Consider the following 5,991-nt stretch of genomic DNA (forward strand, 5'->3'; position numbering starts at 1 on the left):
ACAAAGACATCCCATGTCTGCCATGTAGGCAGAGTGAGAGATTGGATTGTTGGAGTTTATACTAACTGGCTCCTTCTACGAAGGACCCTATCTAGGTCTTTTCCTTTTGTAAATTTCGAAGCATTCTCACGTCACCTTCAAAAAGACCAGCTTTGCTTTTAATTCCACAAATGAATTGAGTAAATTCCTTGCTACGGAGAGTGGATACATAGATCATTCCAGATAGTTTCCCTGATTCTTCGTTCTCCTTCATAAACTTACAAGCCTTAGGATCCAACAAATGATTTTAATAATGAACCCTATATGCTCAAAGCAAATGTATATAAATGGATCACGGGATCAGTGTATTTACCTCATCGCACAAAGCCACAAACATTAACAGCGCAATAGCCATATCCACTATATATTCCACTTCGTTGAATTGGTTTGTCCTTTTATTTTAAACATTCCCCTTTATTCATGACATTCGTGTCAAATGCATTGGGTTCATTGGGTTCTCTTATTGATTACTTGTCAATTGCCACCAAAAAGCTTCACCATTCACAGTCCCAAAACAGCCTCCCGCCCGCTCTCACCATATCCCATAAGAGATGGCGCATTGCTCGTACATTTATCTATTCATCTCGAGTACTCGTGACTCTTGCAATAGATGTCATAACCAGGAAACAGGACCAACTCGTCATCACCATCTTACCATCCTCTCCCTCTTTCACCACCCTAGACATAAAACAAACCACCCAACCTTCTCTGCCGTCGACCAAACAAAAGCTCACCCAAATTGTCAAGAATAAGAATTTGGACCTTCTACGACACGAGTATGGAGGAGCCCAAGAGGTTGCACTCGCACTTGATACTCACACAGAAAATGGAATCCTTGGTGACGATGATGATGTCCGCTACCGGCGTGAGGCTTTCGGTTCCAACACATACCACAAACCACCTCCAAAAGGCTTCTTACATCTTGTGTTGGAAGCTTTTAAGGATACCACGATCCTCATCCTCTTGGTCTGTGCCACCCTGTCTCTTGCTTTCGGCATCAAAGAGCATGGGCTGAAAGAAGGGTGGTATGATGGTGGGAGCATATTTGTGGCCGTCTTTCTAGTAATTTCTGTTTCAGCTGGAAGTAACTTCAGGCAATCCAGACAATTCGAGAAGTTATCAAGCATCAGCAACAACATCCAGGTCGATGTTGTAAGAGGCGGGCGACGGCAACAAATCTCCATCTTCGACGTTGTAGTTGGAGACATTGCATGTCTGAAGATTGGTGATCAAATTCCAGCTGATGGGTTGTTCTTGGATGGTCATTCTTTACAAGTGGACGAGTCAAGCATGACGGGAGAGAGTGACCATGTCGAAGTTGATAAAACCAGAAACCCATTTCTGATATCTGGGGCCAAGGTGGCCGATGGCTATGGTCACATGCTGGTTACCTCCGTTGGCATGAACACAGGGTGGGGCGAGATGATGAACTCAATAAATCGTGATTCTAGTGAGCGAACACCACTCCAATCTCGGCTCGATAAGCTAACTTCATCTATTGGGAAGGTTGGTTTGGCAGTTGCTTTCCTCGTCCTTGTGGTGTTACTCGTACGCTATTTCACTGGAAATACAGAAGATGAGAATGGAAATAGGGAGTTCAACGGTTCCAAGACGAAGATCAATGATGTGCTAAACTCAGTGGTGCGCATTGTTGCTGATGCTGTTACAATTGTAGTGGTGGCTATTCCAGAAGGTCTGCCACTGGCTGTCACACTTACTCTTGCCTATTCCATGAAAAGAATGATGGTTGATCAAGCCATGGTTCGGAAACTCTCAGCTTGCGAGACAATGGGCTCAGCTACTACTATCTGTACCGATAAAACAGGTACACTCACAATGAATCACATGAAGGTTACTGAATTTTGTCTCGGTCAGCAAACAATAAGTGACGTTTCCTCTTCTGCAATTGCACCAACTGTTCTTCAATTATTTCATCAAGGAGTAGGTCTGAATACAACTGGTAGTGTATTTAGACCAACTTCAGGGAAAACCCCAGAGTTCTCTGGCAGCCCAACGGAGAAAGCTGTTCTCTCATGGGCTGTATTGGAACTAGGCATGGATATGGAAGAATTGAAGAAAAATTATACAATTATGCATGTTGAAGTTTTCAATTCAGAGAAGAAACGAAGCGGTATATCAATGAAAAAGAAGGGGCAGAAGACAACCAACGTGCATTGGAAAGGAGCTGCTGAGATCATATTAGCAATGTGCTCAAGTTACTACGAGAGTTCAGGAAGCATGAAAACTATGCATGAAGAGGATAGGGTGAAATTCAAGCAAATAATTCAATCTATGGCAGGAAAGAGTCTTCGATGCATTGCTTTCGCCCATAGGCAAATTCCAAATGAAGAATCCAGAGACAACACAGATAAGAGAGCTCATCAAAGCCTTGAAGAAACCAACCTAACCTTACTAGGATTAGTGGGCATAAAAGATCCATGTCGATCAGGTGTCCAAGAAGCGATAAAGGCTTGCAGAAAGGCAGGAGTGAACATCAAGATGATCACCGGAGACAATGTGTTTACTGCAAGGGCGATAGCCATTGAATGTGGGATACTCGAGCCCAATCTAGATATGAACAATGGGGAAATTGTGGAAGGTGTGGAATTTCGAAACTACACACAGGAGGAGAGAATAGAGAAGGTTGAAAGGATTCGTGTTATGGCAAGGTCTTCTCCCTTGGACAAACTGCTGATGGTTCAATGCTTGAAGCAAAAGGGCCATGTGGTTGCAGTCACTGGGGATGGAACCAATGATGCACCTGCTTTAAAAGAGGCTGATATTGGATTATCCATGGGTATTCAGGGCACAGAAGTTGCCAAAGAAAGCTCAGATATCGTGATCTTGGACGATAACTTTGCTTCCATTGCCACTGTTCTAAAATGGGGTAGATGTGTTTATAACAACATCCAAAAATTCATCCAATTTCAGCTCACAGTCAATGTTGCAGCCCTGGTGATAAACTTCGTAGCAGCAGTTTCTGCCGGAAAGGTCCCACTAACAGCAGTCCAATTGCTATGGGTGAACCTGATCATGGACACATTAGGAGCTTTGGCTTTGGCCACTGAGCGACCCACTGAAGAACTCATGGAGAAGCCACCTGTAGGACGAACCAAGCCACTTATAACCAAGGTCATGTGGAGGAACCTCATGGCTCAAGCTCTATATCAGATAGTCATGCTCTTGACTCTACAGTTCAAGGGTGAGTCAATCTTTGGGGTGAATGAGAAGGTCAAGGACACCTTGATCTTCAATGTATTTGTGCTATGCCAAGTCTTCAATGAGTTCAATGCAAGGAAATTGGAGAAGAAGAACGTATTCAAGGGAATACATAAAAACAAGCTTTTTCTAGGGATCGTGGCCATAACCATCATTCTTCAAGTGATAATGGTCGAGTTTCTTAAGAAGTTTGCAGATACAGAGAGGTTAAATTGGAGGCAATGGGGTGCCTGTTTTGGAATAGCAGCCATGTCCTGGCCAATTGCTTGGGTTGTCAAATGCATACCAGTTTCAGATAACCCATTTCTCAGATCTCAAGTGGTGGGTCGTCTTTGAAGTAAAATGCAATGAAATGACTTCAGGTATTTGTTCTTCATGTTTATATGTATTAAATAGTATTATCTATTGCATTCCTTCCTTCTGTAGACAATAAAATATATTGTTCATCTTCTTGTACACATTGATGATTCCTTAATGCCACGATGTTTCTTATAAGTTATAAACCTCAACAAAATATTCTTTTTTTCTTTTCTTTTCTTGTATGGAGTAAAAATTCTATTACACAGTTTCAGAAAATTTAGTGTATGAACAAGTATAAAAGCTTCTTTTATTGTCAGAAATATCAGCACAGACAAATCCCAAGTACCAAATCAATTGTGCATGTGCATTTCCTAAATTATCTAAAAGCATAGTTAATTTTAGGAAGTTGAAATGTTCGGTGATTCAGTTAAGGAGAACGCTTTAATAAATAGGAAATAAATGTCTTATTTTTTGGGGCAATTGATATATACTGATAAGTGTGAGAAAATGGATTGTAGTCTGTGAATGGCTAAGATGAACATTGCGTAATGGCCTGTTTTTATGTCCTCACATTCCCACCATCACCTGTCGAGATGTATGATGGACCGTAGCTGATTTTGGCCTCCACTTTTGTCGTGGGATTCGACTTCTCAGGACATGGACATAGACATTAAATAATTATCCACACTCTAGAAATCAAGGCATCCATTAAACTTCAAAGAAATCTATAGTTTTGTTTACTCTTGCAGTTGAAAGTTCACTTGTACAAACCGAAGTTAAGAAGCTTTAAGTGTCCCCAGTGGAGATTTTTCACCTATAGGAAATGAGACAAGTATCATCATCATCATCCATGCCTTATCCCAACTGTATGGGGTCTGCTACAGGCCTGTTTTGCCAATCCCTTCTATTCAATGTCATATCCACTGTTAAATTATTAATGCTTAAATTATTTGTTACTACTTCAACCCTTGTTCTTTTTGGTCTAGCCCATGCTCTTAGCCCCTTCAATGTGTAACAAATCACTTCTTCTAACTGGTACAGTTGGTGATCTTCTATTCACATGCCCAAACCATCTTAGTCTACTCTCTCTCATTTTATCACCTATTGGAGCTACCCCAGGTTCCTATGGATAACTTCATTCCTAATCCTATCCTTTGTAGTTTTCCCACGCATCCATCTTTCAGACTAATTGGCTCTTTGTTGTCATGTTTCCCACATTCAGTGGATGAGAAGTTGGGGATGTTGGTACAATCAGTGGGGTTCCTGGCTGGTATTGGACTATTATCTATTTAAAATATTACCAAATATATGTACTTTAACAATATGCAGATATACTTTTTCTCTGATTAGCATGTAGATTATATTTGGGGAATTCTATTTTAACTTTTCACACAAAAGGATGAGGAATAGGCACCCAAGTGTGCTCTTAATAACTGCAGATGAAAATGCAAGTGAGAAATGAGGATCTGTTAGATATTATTTTGGGGCAGGAGAAAAATCCAGGGCAACAATTTTCCTTCTGTTAAATGGCAGAAAAATGTGTTTGAGATAGGACTAACTGATAGTTTTTTTTTTTTCTTAATACAAATTTTCTGTTCACGTTGACATTTGAATAATTTGATGTGGTGCATCGATCTAGTGCAGAAACAGGTGGTCTTGGATCGCCCCTATCATCAAAGATCGGTGATAAGGAAGATTGCAAGATATGTCAATAATCTAGTAAGACCCAGCCATCAGAACAGAGAGGAGACTAAGTTGGTGGATCTCATTGCTAACAGATGTTGAGAAAGTAAAGAAGACCTACAGACCTTCAGGGCCATGCTACCCCACCTTCAATGTAATTTCGTTCTGCTTGATCTTGTTATCAACAAAAAAAAAAAAAAAAAGAAAAAGAAAATCCTTCCTAGGGTTGGTTGCATGACACTAAAGAAACCCTTGTCAGAGAAAAAAAAAAAAAGCATTGACCTTTGGTTGCTTTTCATACCGTCCAACATACACTTCGATGAATTGATCTCCTTCATCTCTCTCTGGCTTGAAGAATTATTTGCAATAAGCAATTTGATAACAGACACCCCTTACCCTCCATTATTTTAGATACAAGCTGATCTACTAACCTTTTTAATCTCATCCGAATAGTTGGTGGTTTGGGATGAAGTTGAAGTTCCCATACTGAACCTGCTTCATTGTCAAGCTGTGAAAAGAAATCTGCATTGAAGATCAAATTTATACTTTCTAACTAATGCTCTAAAAGCAATCTGCCCCCAAACACTTCAAATGGAAATAATTACTTAGGATGGTGTCTATGATAGAGATACCTTCACTCACTTTGTTAATGAAAATTACATAAAGCAGCTGACTTGCAGTCAGCTTGCTTAGTTGAGGGAAGGAAACATGGAAATAGTGGATATATTACCCAAGAGATTTCTTCCAAAT

The 5,991-nt window shown here is 40.4% G+C and overlaps 1 pseudogene; it reads left to right on the plus strand.

Moving 5' to 3' along the window:
* The first annotated feature begins 391 nt into the window (after positions 1-391).
* Positions 392-3,726, plus strand: LOC148848027 (putative calcium-transporting ATPase 13, plasma membrane-type pseudogene; annotated as a pseudogene).
* Positions 3,727-5,991: the final 2,265 nt, after the last annotated feature.

This window comes from Nelumbo lutea, chromosome 6, assembly GCF_056320005.1.
Source record: "Nelumbo lutea isolate HS-2025 chromosome 6, American lotus-T2T, whole genome shotgun sequence".
NCBI classification, from domain to species: domain Eukaryota; kingdom Viridiplantae; phylum Streptophyta; class Magnoliopsida; order Proteales; family Nelumbonaceae; genus Nelumbo; species Nelumbo lutea.